The sequence below is a fragment of the Anoplopoma fimbria genome, chromosome 7, assembly GCF_027596085.1.
Source record: "Anoplopoma fimbria isolate UVic2021 breed Golden Eagle Sablefish chromosome 7, Afim_UVic_2022, whole genome shotgun sequence".
In the NCBI taxonomy this organism is placed as follows: domain Eukaryota; kingdom Metazoa; phylum Chordata; class Actinopteri; order Perciformes; family Anoplopomatidae; genus Anoplopoma; species Anoplopoma fimbria.
Window position 1 is genome coordinate 9,034,152 of NC_072455.1, and position 14,165 is coordinate 9,048,316.

The following is a 14,165-nucleotide window of genomic DNA, read 5'->3' on the forward strand; positions in this document are numbered from 1 at the left end:
GCCAGGGCATATCCTGCGTGAATGCCCCGAATTCAATTGCCATAAATGCAAAAGCATGTATTAACTTCAGCAAAGGGAAAAAATGGAAAGAAAACCAGAGAGAAAAAGAACTCAGAACACTCTTAAATAATGAAGCAATGAAAATAGACACAACATCCAATCAAAATGCGGAAAATTATATTGCATTAAAAGAAGAACTGGACAATATAGAGAAATATAGATGCAGAGGTGCCATGATCAGAAGCAAGGCGCAATATGTAATGGAGGGAGAAAAGTGTACGGCCTATTTTCTTGGTTTAGAAAAACAGAAACAAAACAAAACCTATATAAATGAGCTAGAAGATGAAAATGGTCAAACAGTAAATAACTTAGAAGGAATCCTGAAAACAGTAGAGATTTTTTACAAAGGTCTATTTAAAAGTGAAAACATAGATGAAAAACAAATGGAGAGAGTTCTCAAAGCAATTGAAGTAAAAATAACAAATGAGGACAGAAACTATTGCGATGCTCCCTTCACACTCAGTGAAGTGGAACAGGCGATAAAAAGTCTAAATAAAAACAAGAGTCCGGGGATAGATGGCTTAACGGGGGAATTTTACCAGACTTTTACAAATGAATTAGCACCAATCTTACTAAAACTGTACAATAACATGGCAATAAATGGGAAAACTCCGGATTCATTAACAACAGGACTAATCACCCTGGTCTACAAAAACAAAGGCAGCAATAAAAAATTGGAAAATTATAGACCCATAAGCCTCCTCAATACAGACTACAAAATACTCACAAAAATATTAGCAAATAGATTAAAAACAGTCATAGGTTCTGTCATCAGTTTCACACAAACGTATAGCATACCTGGCAGGAATATTGCCGACACCATCTGCACAGTGAGGGATGTGATGAGGGAAATGAACAACCAAGGAGGCATCCTTCTCGGGGTTGACCTCAATAAAGCCTTTGACAGAGTGGAACACAAGTTCCTATTTAAAACATTACAACAGTTTGGTTTTGGGTCAGAATTCATAAAATGGATAAAACTAATTTACAAAACAGCCAAAAGTAAAGTGAAATGTAATGGAGTGCTCACAGGTGAAATAGAGCTGGAAAGGTCAGTCAGGCAAGGGTGTCCGCTGTCCTCGCTGCTTTACAGTCTGGTGGCGGAACCTCTTGCTCTGTTAATCAAAAAAGATGATCACATTTTAGGTTTCAAAGGGAGGGGAGAGGAGGAAACTAAAATAATGCAGTATGCGGATGACATAAACATAACTGTAAAAAATGAGGAAAGCATAGAGAAAACACTAGGACACCTAAAATGCTATGAATTAGCTTCAGGGGCAAAGGTCAACATAGAGAAAACCGAAATAATGTATTGCGGGAATGTGGGGAAAACAGAAAACAAGTGGACCTTTAAAGAGGCAAAGGAAGAGGTAAAAATACTAGGAATATATCTAGGCAAAAATGAGGAGGCAGCTACGGATAAAACATGGAGAGAGATTATTAATAAAATACAAAATCAAATCAATCTGTGGGGGGCAAGAGGGCTGGGTGTAAAAGGAAAGGCAGTTGTAATCAATGCACTTATGATTTCCAAAGTCTACCACGCACTTCAAGCATGTGATTTACCTGATTGGGTGTTAAAAAAAATCAATAACATGGTCTCTGCGTTCCTGTGGAAAGGGAAAGCCAATCAAATCTCACATAAAACAGTCATCTCGCATATTAAACAGGGAGGACTGGGACTCGTTGATTTACTGGGCAAAAAAAGGGCATTCAGAATCAAAACAATAGTCAAATTTTTGGACAAAAACCATTACCCGTGGAAAGATAGGCTGGCAGACTTCTTAGAGCAGTGTGGAAGTGAGGGCTGTCAAAATCTTTGCAAAATCTTGGACAAGAATGCCTACAGCAGTCTGCCAGCCTTCTATCAGGAAGTACTAGAGGCTTGGAGCATCATTTTGCCCCACCTTAAACCATCATGTCAGAATAAACAGCAAATACTACAACTGCCTTTTCTTTCCAATCCAGTTTTCACAAACCAGGGAAGGGTTTTGAAGAGTTGTCATCTGGCCGAGGCAGGTTTGACTCAGCTAAAACATATCTTAAACGAAAAAGGGGAAGTAAACAGGGAAAGAGTGTTCAATACCTTAAAAGAAAAGGGCATTGTATACAGGAGAAAATACATACTCACCCTATGTGAAAATGTTGTATTGTGTGTACACCCCGAGTGGAAGGAGCTGCTAAAACAGCATGGGTGTAAGGTGCAGAATAACTCTCTGAACTTCCTTCTAGTCACAGACAGCGAACCCAAAAGCATAATCGGAATCAAATCAAAGCAATGGTACAAACTCATCACTGAAAAAACAATAAAAAGACCAACTTCTGAAAAAGCATGGGGGAAAATCTTCCCCACCCACAACTGTCAAAAAATCTGGAAAAACATAGACATTAAAAACTCAAATGCAAAAATCTTTAACACAGACTTCAAAATCAGACACAGAAGAATTTTCACGAGCGTTATTCTGCACCAGATTAACAAGACTGTGTATGAAAGAGAATGCAGGGTGTGTGAAATGCATCCAGAAGACCTTGAGCACATTTTTCTGCACTGTCCAAACCTAGTCTCCTTCAGGCAAAGACTCAGGGCCATGTTGAGCAAAAAATGCAACATGGAACTAATGACTGACACGGAGTGGGACTGGACCACTCTCTTTGGGCTAACAGGAAATTCTATAGACAAGAACTTTCCTATGATGAACATTCTGCTGGCATTCGCCAGGCATGCAACCTTCATAACCAGGAACTATGCACTTTATGAAAATATACAACTGGACAATTGGAAACTCTTCACAAACCTGGTCAAATCACACTTAAGACTGCTTTTTGCGAGCGGCAAGGATTGTATGGACACTCTGCTTTTCGCAAAGGCAACCATCTGTGAAAAGACTAATGAAAACACATTAAGCTTCTGTCTATGATGAAGGAAATTCTTTCTTCTGTTTTTTCTATTTATTCTTTTTTGTACATTGACATGCATTTTGTTACTTTTTTTGACACATATATGATTGTTATTTACTCTTTCATATCATACTAATATAGATACTTTTCTGCAAACACTGATATGGTTTCTCTTTTTGTATTGGATAGTCTATGGAGCCAGATCCGGGCCGGAGGTCCTGATTGTTTGCGGGGGGGATTTGGCGCTGGGGGTAGGGGTTTTGGTCTTGGGCTTTGAGGAATGCAGCGGTGGGTTCGGGGTGGGAATGGGTGGGTGAAGGTTTTTATTAATTGGGTTGGGTGTAGTTTTGGTTCGGTTCCGGAGTTGTTTTGAGTGGGATGTTTGTTTTAATTTTTCACTTTTGTGTGCTTTTTGATTTTTGGGGTCTTCCTGCTTTCAGATTCAGAACGTGTTTTTTTCACACTCGGGTCTTGTTTTTTCGGTTTCGTTTTCTTTTTCAGGTTCAGATTTTCTTTTTTCTGTTTCGGGTCGTGTTTTTTTTTTCCGAATTCAGACTTTTTTCGCCCTGGTCTGGCGGGGGGGCGTGGCTTTGTTTGGGAGGGCTGGGTTGTCATGGGTGGTGGCTTGGCGGGGAGGGCTGGTGGGCTTCCTCGGTCCCGTTGCCTTCAGGGGGCGTGGGTGTTGGGGGAGTTGTGATTCGGTGCATTTTGTGCATGGTGTTCGCGTTGTTGGCGTTGGAAGGGGTTGACACCGGTGGGGGAGTGTCTGTTTGGCGGGCTTTTTTGGACTGTGTTTGGCGCAGGAGGCAGTGTGGGAGCGGTGGACTGTGCCATGTTGTGCCGTTGGGCGGCCGCGCTTTGGTATCTGGCGTTTCGCGCTTCGGCGCGCCGCTGTGGGCGCGGCATGGTGACCTCTTGCGGTGGTGTACGCTTCATGCGGATGGCCTGTTGGCGCCGACAGGTTATCCGTGGGGGGCGTGCGCCGTCTGGGGGTTGCTGTGCTGCGTTCGCATTGGTGCGTTGGGGTGAGGTACGTTGGATGTTGGGGTGTGGTTGTTCGGCGGCGCGGTGTGGCGGGGTTTGTTGCTCTTGCGCTGCCGTTTGTGCCGGATGCGGTCTGGGAGAGCTTGCTGAGTGGACTTCTTTCTCACTGGTGTCGGGTTTCTTTTGGTGCCGGTGGCGTGGGTGTTGTGTGTGGAGTGTGTTGGGTCATGGTTCTCGCGGTGCCTGCGGTTCCTGGGGGGGGCGGGGCTGGGGGGCTTCAGCGGCCTTCTTTGTTGGGCTGTCACTCGTGGTGGCGTGCCCCTCTCCGATGGAGCCGCGCCTACCGTGCCGAATCGGGGCCGGGGTTTGGGTTTGGGGGGTGCGGTCTGAGGCTGGAGGGGGATCTGGGGCTGAGGAGAAAGTTTGAGGCCGGGGAAGTGGGTTTTGGGGGTGGGGAAGATGGGGGTTGGGTCTGGGAATGGGAGGACCTCGGGAGTCGGGAAGTGTATGGAGGTGGGGGGTGGGGCTGAATGTTTCGTTCCGAGCAATTCCGGGGTCGAGTCGAAGTTGTGTTCGGCCCGGACGGGGAATTTTCATTCACTTGTTTGTCTTTTTGAATAATTTGTTGTATTTATCGAGATTCAGAACCGGGGCTTGTGCTTCCAGTTTCTTTCGGGTTTTTTTTTTTTTTTAATCAGGATTTTGTGGCCTGTGTTTTGCTCCATAATAGTCCTGCTTGTAAAATACTGTCATGTATGTGGTTTTCTTTTGAGTTTATTATGCGTTTATTTATGTATTCATTCATTGACATCTCATGTAACCATGTATTGATTTGAGAAATCTGTTTTTCTGCTGCTATAACCAATTTTTGTACATAATGTAAGAAAAGAAAAAGTCTAAACATGTAAATTGAGTATTTTTGATAATAAAAGATAAAAAAAACTTTACAAAAAGCAGAGGGCGCTGCTGCTTTTTCAGTGGACACCGACTGGGTGGGATGGAAATAGCTAGATCATGACTTGCCGGTATAGAAATGACACAAATCCAGTTAAATGATGGCTTTCATCATTCCTAAGCTCATCGATCATTTTCTTTTCAATTTTATGCTAACGTATTCTACATTTCAACAGTAAATATTAATCTTTTTACTGCACTACATTTGTGATCCTTATAGCCACTTTGTACATTCTGATTTGACATTTAAAAGCTGTGAGTGTGTCTGGCAATCTGCAGGCGCTCCCTGTATAGACGAAAGAGCAAAGTGTGGTGATATAGTATCTTTAAAAGGCCCTTTGGTAGGCACAATATTTGCTTACGGCCATACCACCCTGAACACGCCCGATCTCGTCTGATCTCGGAAGCTAAGCAGGATCGGGCCTGGTCAGTACTTGGATGGGAGACCGCCTGGGAATACCAGGTGCTGTAAGCTTTTTTCACTCCTCTTTACAAAAAGCAGAGGGCACAATATTTGCTCAGACGAGATCGGGCGTGTTCAGGGTGGTATGGCCGTAAGCAAATATTGTGCCTACCAAAGGGCCTTTTAAAGATACTATATCACCACGCTTTGCTCTTTCGTCTATACAGGGAGCGCCTGCAGATTGCCAGACACACTCACAGCTTTTAAATGTCAAATCAGAATGTACAAAGTGGCTATAAGGATCACAAATGTAGTGCAGTAACAAGATTAATATTTACTGTTGAAAATGTAGTATAACATTAGCATAAAATTGAAAAGAAAATGATCGGTAGATTCGGAATGATGAAAGCCATCATCGAACTGGATTTGTGTCATTTCTATACCGGCAAGTCATGATCTAGCTATTTCCTTCCCACCCTGTCGGTGTCCACTGAAAAAGCAGCAGCGCCTCTGCTTTTTGTAAAGAGGAGTGAAAAAAAAGCTTACAGCACCTGGTATTCCCAGGCGGTCTCCCATCCAAGTACTGACCAGGCCCGACCCTGCTTAGCTTCCGAGATCAGACGAGATCGGGTGTGTTCAGGGTGGTATGGCCGTAAGCAAATATTGTGCCTACCAAAGGGCCTTTTAAAGATACTATATCACCACGCTTTGCTCTTTCGTCTATACAGGGAGCGCCTGCAGATTGCCAGACACACTCACAGCTTTTAAATGTCAAATCAGAATGTACAAAGTGGCTATAAGGATCACAAATGTAGTGCAGTAAAAAGATTAATATTTACTGTTGAAATGTAGAATACGTTAGCATAAAATTGAAAAGAAAATGATCGATGAGCTTAGGAATGATGAAAGCCATCATTTAACTGGATTTGTGTCATTTCTATACCGGCAAGTCATGATCTAGCTATTTCCTTCCCACCCTGTCGGTGTCCACTGAAAAAGCAGCAGCGCCCTCTGCTTTTTCTAAAGAGGAGTGAAAAAAGCTTACAGCACCTGGTATTCCCAGGCGGTCTGCCATCCAAGTACTGACCAGGCCCGACCCTGCTTAGCTTCCGAGATCAGACGAGATCGGGTGTGTTCAGGGTGGTATGGGCGTAAGCAAATATTGTGCCTACCAAAGGGCCTTTTAAAGATACTATATCACCACGCTTTGCTCTTTCGTCTATACAGGGAGCGCCTGCAGATTGCCAGACACACTCACAGCTTTTAAATGTCAAATCAGAATGTACAAAGTGGCTATAAGGATCACAAATGTAGTGCAGTAAAAAGATTAATATTTACTGTTGAAATGTAGAATACGTTAGCATAAAATTGAAAAGAAAATGACCGATGAGCTTAGGAATGATGAAAGCTACAAATCTACAAATAGTAGTTCAATAAACTTTCACTTTTGAACGTCGGCCATAGTCATCTTTTAGAAGTCTTTTCAATGGAAAAATGCTCACTGGGTAGAGTCAAACAAGTTTGTTTGTGGTCCTGAAACAGACATACATGAAATAATGAGAAAAACCTCTTCGTAATGTAACAGGTTGTTCAACCTAACCAGTCTAAAGTGCAACTTCACCTGTCAGCAGAGATGTATAGTTTTATTAGATTCCTAATAATATAATATAAGAGATGGCAGGCAGGGTAACAAGGTGAGCGACTGGCCTGGTATAGCTCTTGCCCTTGATCTGGACCACTGCTGTATGGACTCTCCTGTCCATTCCTAGGATGACTTCAGTGCTCCGCTGGTTTGACTCTTTGTGCAATAAAGCGACAGAGGGCCATCAAAACGGAGTCAGTGTCCAGGCTAGACAAAACATCCAGGTACACAGCACGTGTTGTCAGGCACTTAAACAGTAGGCCCTATGTGTTCTTGTGCCAACACTAACCTTCACTGTGAAGGGCCCAAAACAGTCTGTGCCTGTGGAGTAAAACGGGGGCTTCAGCCGCCTCAGTCTGGACTGTGAGAGGTCTGCCATCCTGGGCACAACTGGAGTGGCTCTCCACCTCTGGTATTCTGGGCAGGAGTGCTGATGGCGTTTCACAGCTTCAGGGTCATGCAGAATCCAGTATTTGCGGCGCAGCCCTGCAAAGAGGCGCTCTGATCCTAGATGATGGAGGCCCTGGTCTAAGTCCTGAATGATGAGATGGGTTACTTTATGGGAACAGCCTCTGTCAGTGCTCGGAAGGGGGGCAGACGTGGTGAAGCAGATTATGGTAGGCTATTCAGCTCAGCAGAATCCTTTGTCTCTCATGTGGCTGGCTATGTGGGCCACAATTCAGGTGTCTGCTGCAAAAAGGCAGGACCTACTTTTACCAGACAGTTCAAACAGTGTTTTCCCCGAGTGAGGACGTCAGCTGTGTTGTTGACAGAGTCGAGGAACCTCCACGCCCAGGCGTCAGTCAGCTCCTGGATCTCAGCCACTTGCATTTCTACAAACACTTTATATCCACAGTAGTTTGGTCTTATAGCCAAGTAAGGACTGTTGTGGAGTCTGTCCAGAAGACAACATCGCAGATGTTCACAGTCAGCTCTCTTTGCCGTAGTGTGTCCAACTGAGCAGCTGTCAGTGCTGCACAGAGCTGTAGCCTTGGTATTGACTGCTGTTTCTTTGGATCCACCCTGGATCTTGCAGTTAGGAAAGACACTTCCACGTGGCCATGTGAGTTTTCTGCACACATGTAGACCACTGAGCTGTAGGCCCTCTCTGAAGCATCAGCAAAGATGTGCATGTATTGCTTGAGGTTAAAAGTGTCCATCCCAGCCTACATAGCAGCGAGGCAGGGAAATCTGAGACAGATGCTGCAACTCCTCCTCCCAAGTCAACCATGGCTGCAGCATCTCCTCAGGCAGTGACGGGTCGTCCCAGTCTCTTTTCTTTTCCCATAAGTGCTTTACCAGGAATGGGACACTAAAGCCCAGGAGGTCGTACAGGCATGCCAGGACTCGGTATATATCTCTCATAGTGGTTTTGGGTCGATCCAGCCTACGGTATTTATGAGAACTACATTTTCTGGCTCACCAGTGAGCTTAAGTCTCTTCGTTGCTGCTGAAAGGAGAATGGCCCGCTCCAACCCGTCATCTAGGATGGCATGTGTCTCTAAGGTGTGCTCAACAATTTTGCAGCAGCACCTCACTCACTTTGAGTAGGACTTGACTGCACCCGGACCACCTGTCCAAGTACAGTATGTCATTGGTTGTGCTGACAAGGCAGGACGTATTCTCAGCTGCAGGCTTCATATTCACGTTGTGCAGAACTTGCAGATGTTTCCCCTTACGCTTCTGACACGCAACCTGACACTGTGCAGCCTGGTGCGAGCGGCTGCATTTCCAGCACATTTTGTTGATCTTGATCCAGGCTGCTTTTTCTTCAACTGTCAGCTGTGAAAAGTTTGCACACTGGTAGAGAAAGTGCTGTGTGTTTGAGAAGTAGTGGCAGTATGCTGTCCTTTCTGGCTGCTTGGTGCTTGGGGGTGGCTACACTGCTGCTGGTGTGCTCTCAGTCTGGTCTATGGTGTGCAGGATACTGATTCTCCTGACACCCCTGCTCCTGTCGCGGCAGTGCTCTGTCCGTGGTCCTGATTTGCTCTTGACCAACCAGTGCTCTCACTCATAGTGCAAACTGCTTGAACCCACAGTTGTCTCCACGTGCGATGTTCGAGGCATCCATCAGATTTTTCTGAGAGCTAACTGGCCCAGTGTAGGGCTGCAAGGAGTTGGTTGAGGAGTCTGCTATGAGCAGCGCCTCCTCATACTTTAGGTGATTAGAAAGCAAAAAGGGCTTCAGGGTGGAAGTAAAGCTAAAATGCTTAATGGTACAGGTAATAGTAATAGTAATGTGACTAGTAATAATAATGGTGGTAGCAGTCTGTGTCAGCAGGGCCCTAGCAGGATGCACAACCACAGTCCAGGTACAGCCACGATTTATAGAAGCCTGCGAAGCGAGAAAGCACAAAGACTCCAGGGTAGAAGCAAGTCAATAAGCGTAATAGTACAGGGAATAATAATAGTAATGTGACTAATAATGATAGTGGTAGTAGTAGTGGGTGTCAGCAGGGCCTCAGTAGGTGGCACGATGACAGTCCAAATATAACCCCGATTCCTGGGAACCTGCGAGGTGAGAAAGCACAAGGACTCCGGGGAAGAAGCAAAATCAGTAATGTGCATAAATAGGAGATTAATACATAAAGAAGGAGTGAGAGAAGAGGAGAGAGGAGCTCAGCGTATCCTAGGTAGTCCCCCGGCTGTCTAGGCATATAGCAGCATATCTAGGGGCTGGACCAAGGCGAACCTGAACCAGCCCTAACTATAAGTGCTATCAAAAAGGAAGGTCTTAAGCCTGCTCTTGAAAGTGGTGAGTGTGTCTGCCCCCCCGGACTGAAACTGGAACCTGGTTCCACAGAAGAGGAGCCTGATAACTGAAGGCTCTGGCTCCCATCCTACTGTTATATACTCTAGGAACCACAAGTAACCCTGCATTGATTGAGCACAGCTCTCTAGTTGGGTAATATGGAACTATAAGTTCCTTAAGATAAGACGGTGACTGGCCAGTTAGAGCTTTGTAGGTAAGTAGAAGAATTTTAAATTCTATTCTTGATTTAACAGGGAGCCAGTGCAGAGAAGCTAATACTGGAGTAATATGATCTCTTTTCTTAGTTTTTGTTAGAACACGTGCTGCAGCATTCTGGATCAACTGTAAAGATTTAAGAGACTTATTAGAGCAGCCTGATAATAAGGAGTTACAGTAATCTAGTCTAGAGGTAACAAATGCATGAACTAGTTTTTCTGCATCGCTTTGAGACAGGATTTGCCTGATTTTCGCAATGTTACGTAAATGAAAAAAGGCTGTCCTTGAGATCTGTTTTATATAAGAGTTAAAAGACAGATCCTGATCAAAGATAACTCAGAGGTTCTTAACGGTAGTGCTGGATGCTAGAGCAATGCCATCTAGAGAAACTATATCGTTAGATAATTGATTTCGATGGTGATCTGGGCCTAGTAGGTTAACTATCGAGCTTTCATTGTTTACATATACAAACTGAGATCGGTCTGATAAATACGACTTAAACCAGCTAAGTGCGGTTCCTTTAATGCCTATTAGATGCTCCAATCTCTGTAATAGGATTTGATGATCAATGGTATCAAATGCAGCACTAAGGTCTAGCAATACAAGTACAGAGACAAGTCCTTTGTCTGAAGCTATTAGAAGGTCATTGGTCATTTTCACCAGTGCTGTCTCTGTGCTATGATTCACTCTAAATCCTGACTGAAAATCCTCAAATAAACTATTGTTATGCATAAAGTCACACAGCTGATTTGCTACTGCTTTCTCAAGGCTCTTGGAGAGGAACGAAAGCTAGTTTGAAGGCCTGTGGTACATGGCCCGTTAGTAAAGACAGATTGATCATTTCCAATAAAGAATTGCTAATTAAAGGTAAAACTTCCTTAAGCAGCCTAGTCGGAATCGGGTCTAAGAGACAGGTAGAAGGTTTGGACTTAGAAATAGTTAAAGTCAATTGTTGAAGGTCGATGGGAGAAAAGCCATCTAAATATATTTTAGGTTCTACAGCTGTGGATCGATCGGTACTGGTTGAGGGCAGTAGATTATACATTTTTGCTCTAATAGTTAGAATCTTATCATGAAAGAAGTTCATGAAGTCACTACTACTGAGGTTTATAGGAATACACGGCTCAACAGAGCTGTGACTCTCTGTCAGCCTGGCTACAGTGCTGAAGAGAACCCTAGGGTTGTTCTTATTTCTCTATTAATGCTGAATAATAGGCTGCTCTAGCATTACGGAGTGCCTTCTTATATATTTTAAGACTGTCTCGCCAGACTAACCGCGCTTCATCCACATTGGTGGAACGCCATATCCTTTCAAGTTTTCGCGATATTTGCTTTAATTCGCGGGTTTGAGGGTTATACCATGGAGCAAACCTCCTTTCTTTTATTAGCTTCTTTTTTAGAGGCGCTATAGAGTCTAGTGTCATTCGCAGTGAGCATGCAGCACTATCAACAAGATGGTCAATCTGAGACGGACTAAAGTTAGCGTAGGAGTCCTCTGTTATATTGAGCAATGGTACTGAATAAAACCCTGAAGAAATCACTTCTTTAAATTTAGCTACAGCACTATCAGATAGACATCTAGTGTAGAAACTTTTGCCTAATGGCGTACACTCTGGTAGTAAAAATTCAAAGGTTATTAGATAATGGTCCGATAAAAGAGAGTTCTGTTGAGAGACAATTACATTTTCTATTTACATTACATTACATTACAGTCATTTAGCAGACGCTTTTATCCAAAGCAACTTACAATCAGTAGTATATTACATATCATTCACCCATTCACACACTGATGACAGGCTACCATGCAAGGTGCCACCATCAGACTCTAACTAACATTCATGCAACAACCAGTCCACACCGCAACTTGGGGTTAAGTGTCTTGCCCAAGGACACATCGACTGCCAAAGCCGGGTATCGAACCACCGACCCTCTGATTGGAGAACTACCTTGCTCTCCACTACACCACAGCCGCCCGTATTTCAATACCATATACCAGAACAAGGTCGAGGGTATGGTTAAAACAGTGAGTCGGTTTATGTACACACTGACAGAAGCCAATAGAATCTAATAATGAACTAAACGCAGTACTAAGGCTATCATTATCCACATCCACATGAATATTAAAATCCCCTAAAATAATAACTTAATCTGTTTTGAGGACTAAACTTGATAAAAACTCTGAGAATTCAGATAGGAATTCAGAATACGCACCTGGTGCACGGTACACTATAACAAATAAAATTGACTTTAATGCTTTCCCGCTCGGGTTTGAAAGACTAAGAACAAGGCTTTCAAATGAGTTGTAATTTAATTTAGGTTTAGGGTTTATTAATAGGCTTGAGCCAAAGATGGCTGCTACTCCACCTCCTCTGCCTGTGCCTCGAGGAGTATTAATATAACTTGGAGGAGTTGATTCATTAAGGCTAACGTACTCTTCATGACACAGCCAGGTTTCAGTAAGACAAAATAAATCAATATGATTATTTGATATTAAATCATTTACAAGTACACCCTTAGATGACAGAGATCTGATATTTAAGAGTCCACATTTAATTGTCCTGTTTTGATGCACTGTTGCATTGGTTGCCTTAACTTTTATTAAGTTATTTTGTATAACTCCTCTTCTGTTGACTTTAAATAATTGAAGTGGCCGTGGGGCAGACACAGTCTCTATCGGGTTTTGGGTGGGTAACTGGGTGGGTAACTGCTCCAAAGGAAGCGCAGAGAAGTGTGAAAGACTGCGACTCTGCTTCTGCTTCCTGGTCTGAACTCTGGGTCATGGATTAGGTCCACTAATGAACTGGGTCAGATTTCTAGATATGAGATCCGCTCCATCCAAAGTAGGATGAATGCCGTCTCTCCTAATCAGACCAGGCTTTCCCCAGAAAGTTTGCCAATTGTCTACGAAGCCCACATTGTTTGCAGGACACCACCTCGACAGCCAGCGGCGGAATGATGACATGCGGCTATACATCTCATCATTGACCAGGTTAGGCACTCTGTGGCGTCTGGAGTCAGTAGGGGATCCAGGGCAACTTTAAGCCGAGCAAATTCCCTGGGATCCCCTTTAGTGAAGGCAGGAATTTTGGGCTTAGGACCGTGGTACACAGTGTTATGGTGGTGGGAGGGTAGCGGCCTGCTGGGCAGTGGCTCACTCATTGGTGGGGTATAGGGTGCACAATACTGTCTCTGGGCAACAGGGAGACCGCTACTGACGTCTCGTCCTAATGTCTCTCAGCGGCATTGTGTGTGACCACTAGCTTGGTGAAGGGAATGACAGAGGTCGGTACATGCTGTCAGCCTTGGCTACATGCTGCTGTTGCTGAGGGGGCTCAAACATCTGTGCAAGAGAGTTTGTGTGTCTTACAAAAGAATATTTTGGTGCTTTTAACTTAAATCTGAATTAAACAGTTTTGTCCATCATGCAAACCTGCCTCACCGCCCCAGCTTGGTGAATGACTGAATGTTAGTGCAACCTTGGTGATATTTGATCCTTAGCCAAATTATGAACCCAAAGATTACACTTAATTATATCGTAGGTTACGTTTCACTGTCAGGTGTTATAATGGACGTTGTTCACGAGGACTCTTTGAATTGATGATAAATATGTTTTTCTAGGGAATCTCTTCTTCAGCTCCTTCAGAAATCAGAAGCTGTTATGATGAAGCAATGAGCCCGGGGCTAATGTTTTCTTTGGCAACTAATGGAAGTATATTCAGAGCTGTGGACAACCTGAAACAACTTCCTTCATGTGTCAATAATACAGTTGATAATGATTCTGGTTACTACTGATTGTACTAAAACCCATCTGTGATATTACAGGCTGGTTCTGAAGAGTTTCCAGCAGCTACAACGAGACACTGGCAGCACTCGAGACTTGTGTCTGTTCTCTACGTGTGCTTCACAAACCCCCAATTCTTGGTTAACACCACTATTATTGCAAACAATAACATTAACATGTACATACTAATATGTTATCAATTATTAAAGTCACATCCTTCAAAAACATTAAATGTCTAACAAAAAAAATGGGATCAACGAGAGTAATACAAGTTCGATGCAGGACTGTGTAAATGTAATGTCTCTGGAGAGATGTTTGTCCAACTATGGCCCAAAGACGGACAGGATGTGGACCAGTAAACACACTGCAGAAGATATTTGTTCATTTTATTGTAAATTGATGCATTTCTATATTATTGGACTTTATCTAAGACAGTGTTTTGTGAAAGATCTGAGAGGAGGATTAATTTGTGGTT

At 43.6% G+C, this 14,165-nt stretch overlaps 3 non-coding genes across 3 annotated transcripts; 1 reads left to right on the forward strand and 2 right to left on the reverse strand.

The window, feature by feature from the left end:
- The first annotated feature begins 5,252 nt into the window (after positions 1 to 5,252).
- Positions 5,253 to 5,371, forward strand: LOC129093933 (5S ribosomal RNA). Its single transcript, XR_008531328.1, has one exon. It is a non-coding gene; the product is annotated as a 5S ribosomal RNA (ribosomal RNA).
- A 467-nt stretch (positions 5,372 to 5,838) lies between these two features.
- Positions 5,839 to 5,957, reverse strand: LOC129093922 (5S ribosomal RNA). Its single transcript, XR_008531317.1, has one exon. It is a non-coding gene; the product is annotated as a 5S ribosomal RNA (ribosomal RNA).
- A 380-nt stretch (positions 5,958 to 6,337) lies between these two features.
- On the reverse strand, positions 6,338 to 6,456 carry LOC129093944 (5S ribosomal RNA). Its single transcript, XR_008531339.1, has one exon. It is a non-coding gene; the product is annotated as a 5S ribosomal RNA (ribosomal RNA).
- Between the last annotated feature and the right edge of the window lie 7,709 nt (positions 6,457 to 14,165).